Below are 16452 nucleotides of genomic sequence, written 5' to 3'. Positions count from 1 at the left end.
TCGATCGTTACGTTTCTCTATGCAACAAGATGGTATCGTATTGAACATCAACATAGCAAGCGCGTCAACCAGGTCACCCGCGGCCGAACATCTCAGTAGCTTACAGTATCAGACTGGGCTCCTAGAACAGAGAGTCTAAACATTCTCTTTGTTTTTCATTGTACTTAACAGTGAATTTTTTCAGTTTGGTGTTTTGAGTTTTGTCAAAGAGAGAACTCCACCGGCAAACAATTGCTGAGTTATTTTGCACATGCTCTCACACATACCCAAAAACTGTTAACAGTTTTGCAGACATTCATTTCGTTTGACAGTTATTGAGAGGTGAGTTAAGTTGTGGACCAGTGATTCATTCGTGCATGAATGACATCACTGGTTTGTAATAAATCTTTTCTATGAAGATGCTAATAAATGATCAATGGCTTCTGATAAACGATGGAAACCCCTCAGCTACCAAAACGCACGCACACACACACACACGCACGCGTGCACGCACACACACAAAAACAGATTGGTGGAAGCCTTTGGCGTTTTTCTCACTTCCTGTTTTCCTCAGAACAGAAACGTCCTGATTGTGAAACCAAGAGGATGACTGACACACACACACACACACACAGTGGGCAGCTGTGGCTCAGGAGGTAGAGCGGGTCGTCCACCAATCAGAAGGTCGGTGGTTCGATCCCCGGCTCCTCCAGTCCACATGTCGAAGTGTCCTTGGGCAAGACACTGAACCCCAAATTGCTCCCGATGGCTGTGCTAGCACCCTGCCTGGCAGCTTGCCACCATCAGTGTGTGAATGGTTGAATGTAGGCACATTGTGCAAGTCTTAATGACTGCCTGGGGGCGGCTTTAGCTCAGGAGGTAGAGCGGGTCGGCCAACGACGCAAGGGTTGGCGGCTCGATCCCCGCTCCCTCCCAGCTGCCGTCGTTGTCGTTGTGTCCCTGGGCAAGACACTCAACCCTCCTTGCCTCGTATGATTGGTATTGTAACAGATCGGGTATTCGTTACAAGGAACCGGAGACTTGAAGTTGGTACAGGCTTTTATTCTTGGCTTCACAACAGCTCCTAGCCGCTAGCTTCGCTGCTAGCTTTTCATGCAACCACTCCAACCCCCTCTCATGGTTAGACTGACATCCTGCACGCGGCCGCTGGTCCCATATACCCCCTTCCCCCTAGGAACACACCCACACATATCAGTTCCTAGTTAACACACGGAAACCCCACAATACGTGTAACACCGATTCGCTACATTTCCCCCACCCAACTTTAATGTCGCTTCCACGCGACATGCACAACCCACACACATATCCCCCTGTACCAAAACACACCCAACACAACATTTTTCCCATCATCACATCAAAATCTAATTCCCACAAACCCCACAACATTTCAATTCCCCACAATTAGTCCCTTCTTTTTTTCCAACACCCCCGTCATAATGTCCAGTTTGCATCAGGTACTCCGTAAAGTCTAGTTTTCCATTAGGTACCCCCATAATGTCTAGTTTCCCATTAGGCACTCCATAATGTCTAGTTTTTCATTATTTCCTTTCTTTTTCACACATTTAAATTCAACCCACATTTCCCATTCAACAATAACCCCCACATCTCAATTAAACACAAGCCCCCACATTTTCCTTAACTTTTCTTTTTCCAGCAACTTCTTAATTTTTCATTTAAACCCCATTTCCATCCCCCCTTTTACAGCTTCTGTCCCACCTGAAGCACGCTAGTCCCGCTCAACCCCCAGTGGGGTTAGTCCTCTGCAGTGTAACTCAGCACGGCCCCCCCTCGGTGCCCCACAGCCCTCACACTCCCTGCAGTATCGCCGCACGTCCTCCTTTTGTTTTCCCCAGTAGTAAACTACGGATGCGGCTTAGTGTCTCTTCAGTCCCAAAGTGACTGGATCCAGGGTCCACGTGCACCGCCCTCAGTGCCAATTTCCGCAGGCAACTAGGTACAAGCCACTGGAACCCCGCGCTTCCGTGCCCCTTTCTCTTCAAAATCCCCTCCTCTAGACGCAGGTCCGAAAACATGTTCCACAGTCCCTTCGTGGCACCGGAACACTTGTGGATCTCCTCCACAGGGGGCCGGCGTCCGTTCGCCACCCACGCGAGCACCGGACCGATGTCAGCATCCTCCGCCTGCCTGCGTTTCCACTCATACACGTCGACATCCCAGATGACGCTGTCGTCGTCGTCCAGCTCTTGCACTCGCTCGTCCTCCCGTCCCGCTCCCCCAGGGGGCGGCGTGTTGAGGACAGCAGGGCGAACACCATTGGCGTCAATCTCCACCTCGGCTTTCTGCAGTGCAGTCATGGGGGGTGTGTAGCGGCTTGGTTGGGCCGTCTCCTCCGGCGTTGACCCCTCTCGCTCACCCGGGGACACGAGCGCCGCTCCCCCGACTGTAACAGCATTGCAGGTGATGTCTCTCCCTTCCTTCTGGCTGTTCAACACAATCCCCATTATCCTGATTGTCTCGTCACTGATGGTGATCTCCGCCACTACTGGCTGGTATGCAGAGCAGCTAGCCTGGGCCGGCTCAAACGTCACTCTCCTGCCCAGAACAACCGGCTCTGCACTGCCCCGTTGCTCCGCTGCTTGTAGCTCAGGCTGCTCCACTTGTCCGCTACTCCGCTGCTCCTCTGCCTGTTGCTCCGGCTGCTCCCCCGGCTGTGTGTCTCTTCCAGCGTTCGCACTCTTAGTGCAGTCTCTAGCTAAGTGCTCCGGCGACTGGCAAGTCCAACAAAGCCTCACCTGTCCGCCACCTGCACGTCTCTCCTCTCTCGCTGTCTTCCAGTCCCCGACAGCTTCTCGACACTCTCTGGCTAGATGTCCGATCGCGCCACATGCCCAGCAGGCTCCCTGCTGTCCATGTCGTTGTCCCGCATACCCGGTCCGTCTCCCGGGACCGCCTCGGCACCACCTCGCCACATGGCCCGGTTCTCCACAGGTCCAACACAGTCTATTTTGTGGCTCCTCCGGCCGTTCTCCCCACTGCGCTCCCTCTGTGCTCAACTTGTCCACACGCTGCCCGACTTCCCGCAGCGCCATCCACAGCTTCACTGCCCAGGCAGGAATCGCCTCTGCCAGCCATCTGACCTCTCTCAACAAACGGGCTTCCATGCCCGCCAGCACCGAGCTGATCCCCGTCGTCAGCTCCTCTTTTCTCCCGTTCACCGATGGCCGTTCTTCCTCGCGCACCATCACACGTGGTGTTAGCAGCTAGCAGTTAGCAGTTAGCACCCCTGGTAGCTAACTTACTAGCGCTAGGTCTTGAGCCCAAAAGCCGCACCGCACACAGTCTCTTTTGCCGTTCCTCCTCTCACCCTCTCCCTTCTCGGCCGTCGCAGAGGGTTATCGATCCCACTCCTAGACACCAATGTAACGGATCGGGTATTCGTTACAAGGAACCGGAGACTTGAAGTTGGTACAGGCTTTTATTCTTGGCTTCACAACAGCTCCTAGCCGCTAGCTTCGCTGCTAGCTCTTCATGCAACCACTCCAACCCCCTCTCATGGTTAGACTGACATCCGGCACGCGGCCGCTGGTCCCATATACCCCCTTCCCCCTAGGAACACACCCACACATATCAGTTCCTAGTTAACACACGGAAACCCCACAATACGTGTAACACCGATTCGCTACAGTATGAATGTAGACATGAATGATGGTGGTCGGAGGGGCCGATGTGTGGCTGCCACGCTTTCGAACCACCGGTACGAATGGTGAAGCGCTTGGTAAGGCGCTATATAAATCCAATCATTATTATTATTATTATTATTATTAAATAAAGGTTAAATAAAAAAAATAATTGTAAAGCGTCTTAGATAAAAGCACTATATAAATGCAGTTAATTTACCACACACACACACACACACACACAGGAACACTTCACAATGAGGGTACAAGGAAAAGCTCGCCCCATGCCGATGAAAGGACGTGTGAAGTTTTTTAGTCCTCAAAACATTTGTGGAGTTTCCACAGCAAAACGTGAGTGACGAGTGATGATTGGTTAGGTTTAGGCATGAGGAGTGATGATTGGTTAGGTTTAGGCATGAGGAGTGATGATTGGTTAGGTTTAGGCATGAGGAGTGATGATTGGTTAGGTTTAGGCATGAGGAGTGATGATTTGTTAGGTTTAGGCATGAAGAGTGATGATTGGTTAGGTTTAGGCATGAGGGGTGAATGAATGAATGAATATTTTATTTTCGTGTCAGGACAATTACATGACCCATCCCACATGGGATTATCAGACACATCAACATTCAATATTTAACATTCTGGTATGTTACCCAACCAGAAGCTTTCAGTGCAGCCCCAATTAGAGAGTATATATACATGCAGACATAATATGCCTATGCCTATACATATACATACATATACATTCATACATACCTGCACAGAGAATACGAAAATAAAACAAAAAATCAATAAAAATAAACTCTACTTTATCAGTTATACGTCAACCTTCTCCTCCTGTCCCACGCTTTAGAAAGAAATTCAGAGAATGCAAAAATATTATCAAAAAGAAATTCGAGTATTACTCCGTTCTCACTATCTATCATATTTAGCTCAGGAGTATGGACTCTTTTAAACATTGTTTCTCTCAAGTCATGATACAAAGGACAATATAAAATGAAATTAATTTCATTTTCCACCTCATTCAACTCACAATATTCACATATTCTATCCTCCTCAGCTACCCCTATGTATCTTCCTGTTTCAATATGTAATGGTAGGATGCCACATCTTATCTGTGCACAGAGCGATCTCTGACTTTTGGACAAATTATACAAAACATATTTTTCACATTTATAATCTTTTTTAAATAAACAATATGTTCTTAATTTTGGCTTTTGCCAAATTTCTTCAGCCCAGGATTGTAGACATTTAACCCGGATTCGATTTTTAAACTCCTCCACATTCACAGTTTTTCTTTGAAAATAATGGTCTTCCAGACCACATTCCTGTAGTAAGTCATACAGTTCAGAAACCCATTCCCCTTCAGCAAACAAATCCCAAAAGAAAATATGGCTAGCCACCCTGTTGGGTGGTAAACCCAGCAGCCTGTTCCAAAGACCCACCATACTGGCCTTCCACCTAATTTCACAGGAGTCCCACCCCATATCTCCATTAGCTGCCAAAATGGGGGCATATTTATGAAGTCCCAGGTAGAATCTGATTGCTCGATTCTGAACTCGTTCATTCAACTGAAACCTTTTGAAACCCCAAACCCCCGAAACATAATCTAAGACCGGACATACACAGGTTTGATACAATTTCGAATAAGTAGAGTAGCCCATATCTCTCAACATTTTAGTCTTACCTATAATACCTCCCAATGCCCTGCTTGCTGAGTCTGCTAGAACAGAAACACCATGGAAAAACGACATGTATTCATCAAAAAACAAACCAAGGTATTTATACTTATCTGTAAACTCGAGTTGTTTGTCACCAATACAAAACTGAAAACAACTTCTCTCTCTACCTGGACTTCTAAAGTGCATTACTTGTGATTTATTTAGATTAATACACAATCTCCATTTCTTACACCACTCATTAACACATATCAGCATTATTTGTAAATCTTCTTCCCTTTCTGAAAGTAAAATAATATCGTCCGCGTAAAGAAGGATGTTTACAATTACCTGACCACATAATACCCCTTTCCCCAGTTGCTTTATCTCTCTGGCCAAATCATTAATGAAAACGGCGAATAGAGTTGGAGACAAAACATCCCCTTGTTTGACACCAGAGGGAGTAGAAAACCATTCTGTAAAATAATCGTTCACTTTCACACATGCAACAGGTTGTTTGTATATTGAGGTAATAGCTTGATGGAACTTTCCATTAACCCCAATTTGGTGAAGCTTATATTTAAGGAGGTTGTGATCAACAAGATCAAACGCCTTCTGGAAATCAATAAAACAACAAAAAGTGGGCTTTTTATGCTTCAGTCTGTTTCTAACGACTGTAGTCACTGTATAAATATGATCTATACACGCTCTTCCCTTTCTGAAACCATTTTGCTCCTCTTCTAACAAGTTATTTTGCTCCAAAAAGGTAACTAATCTATTATTTAGAACAGAAGAATACAATTTGTATACAGTACTTAGAAGACTAATACCGCGATAGTTCAATGGGATCTTAGGGTCATCCTTTGGAGATTTTGGAATTGGAGTTATGATTGACTTACACCAGGTGGATGGTACAATACCGTGGTCAAAACACACGTTCAGCAAGAAAAATAATAAATCAAACAGCTCAGGAGCTTTCAATACTTCATTTGACAACTCATCTACCCCCACGGCCTTTTTAACCTTAGCAGACTCAATTGCTTTTTGAACTTCTTCTCTACTAAACTCTGCATTTAAATTGGCATCACCGTCGTGGTTTAAATATTCCCCCGTCACACTGGATACACAATCAAAAGAGACACCATCAACATTTACAACACTCTCCTCTCGTCTGGAGAACAAACCAGAGAAGGCTCCCTCCCACTCCATTAATACTTTACCTAGTTCAGAAGATATTTCTCCTTCACTCCACACCTGCATAGGGATCTTTTTCCGGCGTTTAGGACCCAGATTGTTTATCTCACTCCAAAATTGTTGTGGGTTCTTTGTTTGTAACTGCTCCAGATGTATAATCTGTCCTCTCTGATATCTTCGTTTATAGAATCTAAGTTTTTTTATCAAAACAGTGTTGTTTTTGCTTATAAGTTGTTTTAAGCTGCTTTCTTAAAGCAGCTACGAGCAACTTTTTCGATTGTTATTAAACAGTATAAATTTAATATCAATGCATCACATCTTACCTCTAATAGTCGACGAGACCAAAGCCGTGTGTATCTGAGATTGCTCCCTTAGGTGATTATTAAGTCTATAGTCTGCCTAAACTCGCGCCAACAGGGGGCTCTCTAGAGCGACCGGACCGGGTAACCCGGAAGTGAAACAAGGAAGTGAAACAAGGAAGTGAAACGCAGCTGCCTTCCAACGCCGTTTGCGCTGCCTAGCAACATAACATAAACAATGTGAACGCCACGCATACTCGCGGGAACATCTCTCGTTATATTCTAACAGGTTTTTTGGAAGTTATTTTGTGGTTATGGCCGAAGTGGCTGCTGCAAACCGTTTCATTTCACTTCCTGATCTGCCCTGGCTACAGACACACTAACACTGGCCGATTCACTCGGGGTTCAAGCGAGACTACTCTGCGTTGCTCTCGTCGACTATTAGAGGTAAGATGTGATGCATTGATATTAAATTTATACTGTTTAATAACAATCGAAAAAGTTGCTCGTAGCTGCTTTAATACAGAATTTTTACATTTCAAAAAAAGATGTTCGGCACTGCACATGTCTGACCAGAGAATACCCAGCTCATTATTCCAATAGGAATTATTTTGTTTTGATTTTCTAAATTTGGATTTATCCACATTTTTGTTTAATTCTGATTGCATTAGAACACAGAACTCATTATACCAAATATCCAACTCCTCTTGATTTTTATTTAGAGTCTGTAATCTCTCAATCAGTTTTAAAACAGCATTACGTCCCATATCAGAGTTGAGAAAAGTGTCTGGCACAGTTCGGCTCACCCGTTTTTTAGCGTGTTTACCTGTGACAGGTACTTCCTGGCCTTGAGGCATTTTGTAGCCAGCCCTAAACTTCAGCCACAGTATTGAGTGATCCGGTAGACGACTGTGATCTCCAATCAAGTTAAATAGAGCTCTATCCTCTACCATTTGTGAGGTGAGCATCACCTTAAATTCCAAGCAATTTTCTAAGCATTCAAAGGGGGTTACAAAGTAATCAACCACAGCTTTACCTTTTGATGACACTGACGTAAAATTGTCACATAGCGGATCGATCCTACCATTTAGTGCACACATTCTGGAGTCTCTTAGAAATTCTAGGAACGTTTCCCCATGTTTATTAACATAATCATCAATGGCAACTCGCCGGGGGATAGAATCAATAGTAGGGATAAAATCTTCCATATTTCCTATTCTAGCATTAACATCCCCACCAATATAAATTGCATCCACTTCAGAAAATTGATATACCAAACTTAATAGTTGACAAAAAAACGCTGAGGCATCTCTTCCCCAGGGGGAATTTTCAGGTGGGAGGTAGCAAGAAAATGTGACAAAGCTATATCCTGATACCTTATGTTGAAATAATAGGCCTATGATCCCATCATCTTTTTCAATAATTTCCACCTTGTAGTCTTGAAATAAATGGGATTTAACTAACAACCCCACTCCACCTGATGCTCTACATGCTTTAGTGTGCATTTTCCTATTTAAACCAAACCATACATACCCATCCAGTTCAATAACATTTTCCCCTTGAAGATGAGTCTCATTTAACGAAATAATGTCTGCATTCAGTGATTGTAAAATGAATATCCTGAGGTCATGATTTGCAATAGTCCAACCATTTATATTCCAGTGTAAAAATGAAATGTACTCCTGTAGGCTATATGAGAGTGGAAAACTTCATGTGTTCGCTTCCCGTACCTCCTGTACATCACGACTTAAAGCAGGCCAATCCTCCTTTCTCCTGACTCTGCTCTCTCTCATGTCGCGGTTCTCCTCCGTTTCTCTCCTAAACTGCGACCAGTCACCTCGTCTGTCCCGGGCAGCCTCCGGCATACTGTCGGGGTGTCGTCTGCCATATCCCCGGTGGTCATCACGGTGCTTGCTGCGGTCCTCTCTCCCGTTTCGATCATACTGGCTGCCTCGCCTGCCCCGGTCACCTGACATCCTCGTCTCGTCTCTGTCCATCTCCTGTCGTATGAGCCGACCACTTCCCGTAATAAAGAAGTCTTTACCGGCCGGGATTTCTCTGAGCAATGTTTTAAAGTTAATTTCAATTAGCCGGTCAGTGTGGGATTTGGCTGAACGCACATATACTTTTCGATATTCAGAGAGATCCTTTAGCTTGTGTTTTTGACGAAGAATGTCAATTTTCTCTTCTCTAGATTTGCAGGGGTGATGATTGGTTAGGTTTAGGCATGAGGAGTGATGATTGGTTAGGTTTAGGCATGAGGAGTGATGATTGGTTAGGTTTAGGCATGAAGAGTGATGATTGGTTAGGTTTAGGCATGAAGAGTGATGATTGGTTAGGTTTAGGCATGAGGAGTGATGATTGGTTAGGTTTAGGCATGAGGAGTGATGATTGGTTTAGGCATGAAGAGTGATGATTGGTTAGGTTTAGGCATGAGGAGTGATGATTGGTTAGGGTAAAGGTCCTTACACATCGCGAGCATTTTTTTGTGCGATTACGTCAATAATATTTTCCGAACCTATATCAGTCAATGCAACCATGCATACCAACGGCGAAGTTTCGCTGAGCGTTATTGCGGTGTTTATTTTTCAAACCACGGTCGATTTTTCAGAAATTCGCTTCCGACGTGTACACATCTGTGGCTGTGATTGACAGGTGGGTCAAAACTCGCATCGCAATTTTGTGCCGTATATTCGCATTGCTCTTGATGTGTAAGGACCTTAAGGCCAACCCGATCTCCAATTTTTTTTTAAATAGCAACATTTGTGGAGCAACGTTGCTATTTTTACAATTTCGGCTCAGAAATTGTAAAATGGTAACGTATGTGTCTACAGCGGTGGGCGTGGTTTACGGAGATTTTCTGTTTCTAACCCCTACCCTAACCCTAACCCTAAGATCTCAGAACGTTACCATTTTACAATTTTCAAGCCGAAATTGTAACATAGCAACATTGCTCCAAAACGTTGCTATTATACAATTTTCTGTGAGACTGTTGCTTAAGGCATGAGGAGTGATGATTGGTTAGGTTTAGGCATGAGGAGTGATGATTGATTAGGTTTAGGCATGAGGAGTGATAATTGGTTAGGTTTAGGCATGAGGAGTGATGATGATTGGTTAGGTTTAGACATGAAGAGTGATGATGATTGGTTAGGTTTAGGCAAATAAGTCACTTATCACAGTGGGGGTGTTTACATGGACACTAATACACTGATTATTATTGGATTTCTAGTTACCTGATTATTTGTTTATTAAAAATGATCCCCATTAGCTGACGCCTAGTCGACAGCTAATCTTCCTGAGGTCCAAGACAACAATATAAATTACATAACAGACAATGGAGTCTTATGGAGAGGGTCCCTCTCCAGATCCTGCCGGTGTCCCCCAGGGCTCAGTCCTGGGCCCCTTGCTTTTCCTTCTCTATATCAGATCTCTTGGCCATGCGATCTCATCTCATGGCTTCTCTTATCACTGCTATGCCGATGACACCCAGCTTTTCCTTTCCTTCCCCCCCTCCGACACCCAAATCGAGGCTTGCATCTCTGCATGCCTCAAAGACATCGGTGACTGGATGTCTGCCCACCACCTCAAGCTCAATCTTGGTAAGACAGAGCTACTCTTCCTCCCAGGGAAAGACTGCCCTCTCGCAGATCTCTCCATCTCCATTGACAATACCACTGTGCTTCCCTCGCAAACAGCTAAGAACCTTGGGGTGATCCTTGACAACCAGCTGTCTTGCTCGGCCAACATTGCTGCGACAGCATGCTCCTGTAGGTTCTCCTTGTACAACATCCGCAAAATACGTCCCTTTCTCACGAGGGAAGTGACGCAACTTCTGGTCCAGTCACTTATCAGCTCCCGCCTCGACTACTGCAACGTGCTCCTGGCCGGCCTACCTGCCGCTGACATCCGACCGCTTCAGCTCATTCAGAACGCTGCAGCCTGTCTGGTATTCAACCAACCCAAATTCTCTCATGTCACTCCCCTCTTCCGGGACCTTCACTGGCTTCCCATCTCGGCACGCATCAAATTCAAAACACTGGTACTGGCCTACAGGGCCAACCAACAACCAATACGAATTGTTTAATCTGGCAATAAAGAAATGTGAACTTGACATGCTATTTTAATAGCCTACTCAAAAATGCACCTCCCACTATACAGCAAAGAGAGGAGTCAATGTTTCTTGATATATGCCATTCAGATCAGAATAATTAGTCTAGTCATTAAGTTTGCTGATAATATTTCTATCATGTTAAGTCTGTGTCATGTTAACTGGTGTATTCAGAGCAAATAGGGAGATATAGAGCATTATCATCATGCTATATATCTCCCTCTTTGCTCTGAATGAGTGAGAAAAGGAGAAAATACTGAATAATTACATCACAACAGAAGAAAGAAAAAAACGTTAAAAAAAAATTTGGCGGGGCCCTTGCGGGCCCCACCAAGAGTCCCTTCCTCCCAGCACCCCCTGCTTAAAATGACTTCCAGCGGCCCTGGTCAAGTCCCGCGAGACTTTCCTGCCGGCTGAGCTGTGTCTACTGACTTGACGAGAGTGAAGAAAAACGGGAAGAAAACTGTCTATTCACATGGAGTAACAGCATGCTGCCATGTGGCCCCGACAGAGCGCATTCAAGGACTGGCTTGGAGTACTAGATCACAACATGCGGAGAACACTGGGTGAGTCGTCAGATAATAATTAATGTGAGGAGAGGGCTCCAGGTTAAAAAAAAACGAAATTCTCCTTTAAGAGTCAAAGTTTGGAGTTCATGCAAATGACCATATAGTTTGTTTGTTCATTCAAGGATTCAACTCATCAGACGATCAGCCTAACATGCTTTGTAGCCTAATCTGTCCATCATTGGTTTTCTTTAATGTAATTGGAAGTCGTAAATCAAACAGCCAACCCAAGTTCAGTCTCAGGGTTGGGGGCGGGACTTAGTGGTGAGCTGAGCATCTATGGAGTTTGGAAATGACAGAAGCGATTTGTCACCATTCAGAGAACAAGAGATATTTTACTGAGAGCATTCCGTCCATAACTCAAGGGTTTAACGACCAGTTATCGTGTGGTTTTGGACGATGTGTTATCTACAAGAGGTAAATACGAGTCTGTGTGTTGTTTTCTATGCTGTAACTGAATGTTAGAAGTGTAAAAACGATGTTCTGTTGCTTTTATTTTATTTTTATTTATTTAACCTTTATTTAGACAGGCGAGTCATTAAGAACAAATTCTTATTTACACTGACGGCCTGTGGGGTAAGGGAGAGGGGCTGCAAAAAGAGTCATGTTAAGGATAAAAAGGATAAAAACAGTGCATTATAAAACAGGGTATAAAACATAACAACAATCACATAGGATAGAGCCAAAACACAGCATAACACAACACGGCACAACATAGAACGCAGCACAACACAACAAGACAAAACAATACAGGATAAACCAAACAAAACACAGCATGATGGGGGAAGGGGCTAGATGGAGGGAGGGGTAGAGAGGGAGGGAGGGGGGATGGGAAGAAGGGAGGAGGGAGGGAGGAAAGGAGAAGGGGAAAGGGGGTAGAGGGAGGGGGGAGGGAAGAAGGGAGGGGGAGGGGAGGAAAAGGGGAAGGGGGTAGAGGGAGGAGGGATGGGAAGAAGGGAGGGGGGAGGGAGGAAAAGGAGAAGGGAAAGGGGGTAGAGGGAGGGAAGGGGTAAAGAGGGAGGGGGAGATGGGAAGAAGGGGGGGTAGGAAAAGGAGAAGGGGGAGGTGGTAGAGAGGGAGAGGGGGGGTAGTAAAGGGAGAAGGGAGAGGGGGGTACTATGAGGGGGGGAAGCAGACACAGCAGTCAACAAAGAGCTGTTGGAGTTGCTGTTTGAAAATGGAAAGTGATGTCAGGGTTGCGAGTTTGAGGGTGCTCTGAAGAATATTCCAGTCGTATGCTGCTGCAAAACGGAAGGAGGTGCGGCCGAAGACAGTTCTATAAGCGGTTGAGCTGGGGATAGAAAGTTTGATGTACCCGCTTGATCTTGTGCTATAGGTGTTTGTTGCTATGTGGAGGAGAGATGAGAGGTAATGTGGTGTCTTGCCTAGTATGGACTTAAAAATAAAGTGGTGCCAATGGAGGGATCGTCGGGTTTTAAGGGAGGGCCAGTCTACAAGATTGTAGAGGTCACAATGGTGAGTCTGGAAGGGTGCATTGGTAGCGAAACGGATAGCTGAATGGTGAAGCGTGTCTAATTTTTTGAGGGCTGATGCTGAGGCTGTTCTATAAATGATATCGGCGTAATCCAGAATCGGAAGAATTGTCAACTTGACGAGGGTGTGTTGCTAATAGCGTTTAGCCGTTAGCTTAGCTAAATCGTCATTAGCATTGCAGTCGAACTGTTAGCTTTGCATTTGAAGCAATTGGTTAAGACAAGCTACTGCTAAATCGCCATGAAATAGTGTTTGGACCAAGCCCCCAGGAATAGCGCTGGGCTGTGAAGCCATTTGAACATGGTGGCGAAGCTCTGTATTGCAAGTCACGTGACACCATGCAGCCCAGAAAGGAAAATTCCCATCCACTTGCATGGGGCAGCTGTTAAACCCAGGGGAATTTTTTCCGGGTGTCACTCAAAGTATAAAACGACTCTTTTAATTATCAACAAATTTTTTATGGGGCATTTTTTCTTCAGAAGCCACTAAGAGCCGTATACTGGGGTATTTTCTTCTTGTAATACAATCCATGGGTGGGAGGGGTGGGCGACGTCATGGAACACGTCATGGCACACATGCGCACCTCGCCTTGGGCTGTATGGTCAGGAAGTAAATCCAGGAAGAAAAAGCCCCCATGATGGCTTCATGCGCCAGTGAGCAACCTGGGGACGTGGCACGTCCCCTATCCAGTTCTTTTAATACATCCATGGTTTGGACTTGTTGCTTAGCTGATATATTTGATTCAGGAGACGGACAGTGGTCACCAGCGGTCACTGAGAGAGAGCGGACCAGGAAGGCTCTGTTTGGACCACATGTGGGTGTGCTGCTGTTGGACTGTCGCTGCGGTTTCTTCTGCCATTCTTCCGCCCATCCATTCCCCCCGTTTGCCGGCCCATCCATCATCTGCCCCTACTTCCATGAACTACCCCCCTCTGATTAGTCACTGGTTTCCGTGAGTACTGACTGCACGTGCCTTTTGTTTTATCTGCTTGTGTGAACAAGTGAAGCGGCCATTACAGTTTTCAGGCCTCCACCACGCTCCCAAGCTACAGTATACTCGGGCCTGTAACAGGGGTTTCTGGGTTTGAGTGAGTGTGGGCCCACAGTATATTTTTGAGGTGTATTGTTTTCAAAGAGGTTATACATAATAGTAATTGGACATATAAATTAGAGCTAAAGGATAAATCAATAACAAATAATTGGAATATAAATAGATAAATTAATAATAATTGTTGTTTGTCAATTGTCCATATTATTTTATTTGCTACATTTTGTTACCTATAGTAATAAATGCCCACGTTTTGGGTTTATTGCAGTTAAAGCATACTTGTTGTGTAATTCATATGTAATTCATATTTGGGTAATAAATATTTGTTTAAAAAGGTAGATTAAAAAGACACAATATACAACAACAGTGATATATATATCAATACAAAAGGAGTCTCTTGCGCGTCAGCCCCTCCACAAAAGGAGGTCGGTGCTCTCAGGACAGGACAGTATTATGACAAAAGTTCAATGGACAAACCAAAGAGGATCCTGGAGCACACGATTCACTGGAAAATTGCTTTATTCAATGACTAACGTTTCGACGCCTGCTGCGTCTTCATCAGAGTCTCTCGACTCTGATGAAGACGCAGCAGGCGTCGAAACGTTAGTCATTGAATAAAGCAATTTTCCAGTTAATCGTGTGCTCCAGGATCCTCTTTGGTTTGTCCATTGAACTTTTGTCAGTGATATATATATATATATTTTATATTTCCTGAACTTTATTGGAGGCACCGCCAGTTATTTTAGTTTTATGAATAAGAGTGAATATTTAAAGAACAGGTATAGCACCATTAAATTTGAAACAATAACCCAGGCCCCGCCCCATAGTACTATCACACTAAGCCTATTTAGATACTCTAGCTACATGGGACGGGTGTTACACATGTATCACATAAGAAAAAAGAGAGAATAAAACAAGAGATAAAAGCTAATTTAGAACCAGATAAAACAATGTAGCAAGGTCCGCAAGCACTCAAGCTAGCCTGCGGGCTAAAGTTTTAACATGCGATTAGAACACTTCTTTGTGATCTACAAAACAAACATAACCAGCAGACTAGAAGAGATGATATATACTGTAAAACAGGATTGTATGGGTGTAGGTAGAATTTAAAGTGTAACTTAACCCCAAAACACCCTTTTTCAGCTTTTAACCAATATATATGACTTTGGGGGTGGTGTGTGAAGAATTCTGGTCAGAATTTCCACATTTGAGACCAAACTGTTGCCATTGTACCATTTGTATCATTTTCAGCCACATAAGTGCCCTCTATGGGTTGAACACTGCTTTTTTTGCCCTCAAATGAATGGGAGATTTGATACGTCGTGACTTCACGATGAACCAAAGACTGGGATTTCAAGATAGTTACTCCCCTACTCCCCCTGTACCCTTTCCCGGCTCCTCACAACTCCAAGCCTTTTCCCATGATGTCACAAGCATTTTCCTACCAATATGATGTGACAATACACACAGCTCATTGGCTGTTTGTGTCACTTGACCTGTTAATCACCTGTTAATTGATTACAATCGCCTGTTATTTTACTAACAACTCCTATGTAACACAATACTATCAATAAATGCCACTATAATCATAAAAGGAAGGAAATGGCATTGTGCTGCTGTAAATCATTCCCAACCTTTTTCATACTAAGGACCCCTAATTTAGTTCACATTGGGGCAATGGACCCCCATATGATGAGATTTGGTCTCTCAGATGCAAATCTTATTTTTTTTATTTTTTTTTATGTAGCCTAGATATGATTTTGTCCAGAATTCCATATATATTAGGTTGAGAGATAACAGAGAATGGTGGAATCCTCTCAAGGACCACTGGTGGTCCCCTGGCCCCACATTAAGAACTACTCAACCACTTCATTGTGCCGAGAGAGAGAGAGGAGGAGGGAGGGAGGGGTGAGAATGTGTGTTTGTACTGTCAGCAGCAGCAGCTCCGAGTCCGCACCAAAGTGAGCCTCACACACACACAGCGACTTTCATCCCCGCCGTCATTTCCGCAAAATAACGTTATACTACGACGTGACAACGTGACAATGCTGCTCTAAACACATCGGCTACTATAATATATTTCCCTGCATCTCATACTGAGATTAGATCGGTATTAAGTTTGGACAGACTGGAATAGATTGAGCAGCCAGGGTCTGAGGAGGAGGAGGAGGGAGCTCTGCAGCTCTGCCCTGCGCTCGAGAGGAAAAAGCAGAGGTGCACTACAACTTTTGACAAGAATCACGAAAAAGGGAGAAACGAAAATTAAAAAAAAAAATTAAAAAATTTCATGGAGGGGTATATGGCAAGTTGGACAATGGCATAATGTGGAGAAATCTTGCATTGTGATTACATGAGCGTGTTGAGAGCGGGGGGTTTGTCCTCCTGACTGTTGTGCTGTGCTGCTATAACGAGTCTCGTGTCACCAGGCTCTTTTAATGATACTTACA

General features: G+C 44.5%; 1 protein-coding gene across 1 annotated transcript in view; it reads left to right on the top strand.

Moving 5' to 3' along the window:
* Nucleotides 1-16452, top strand: part of LOC310787851 (macrophage colony-stimulating factor 1 receptor 2-like) — a 108134-nt gene that overhangs the window by 5926 nt on the left and 85756 nt on the right. The gene's annotated exons all lie outside the window — the stretch shown is intronic.

Source organism: Poromitra crassiceps (assembly GCF_964638095.1).
Source record: "Poromitra crassiceps genome assembly, chromosome: 13".
NCBI classification, from domain to species: domain Eukaryota; kingdom Metazoa; phylum Chordata; class Actinopteri; order Beryciformes; family Melamphaidae; genus Poromitra; species Poromitra crassiceps.
This window is presented reverse-complemented; position numbering and strand designations above follow the sequence as displayed.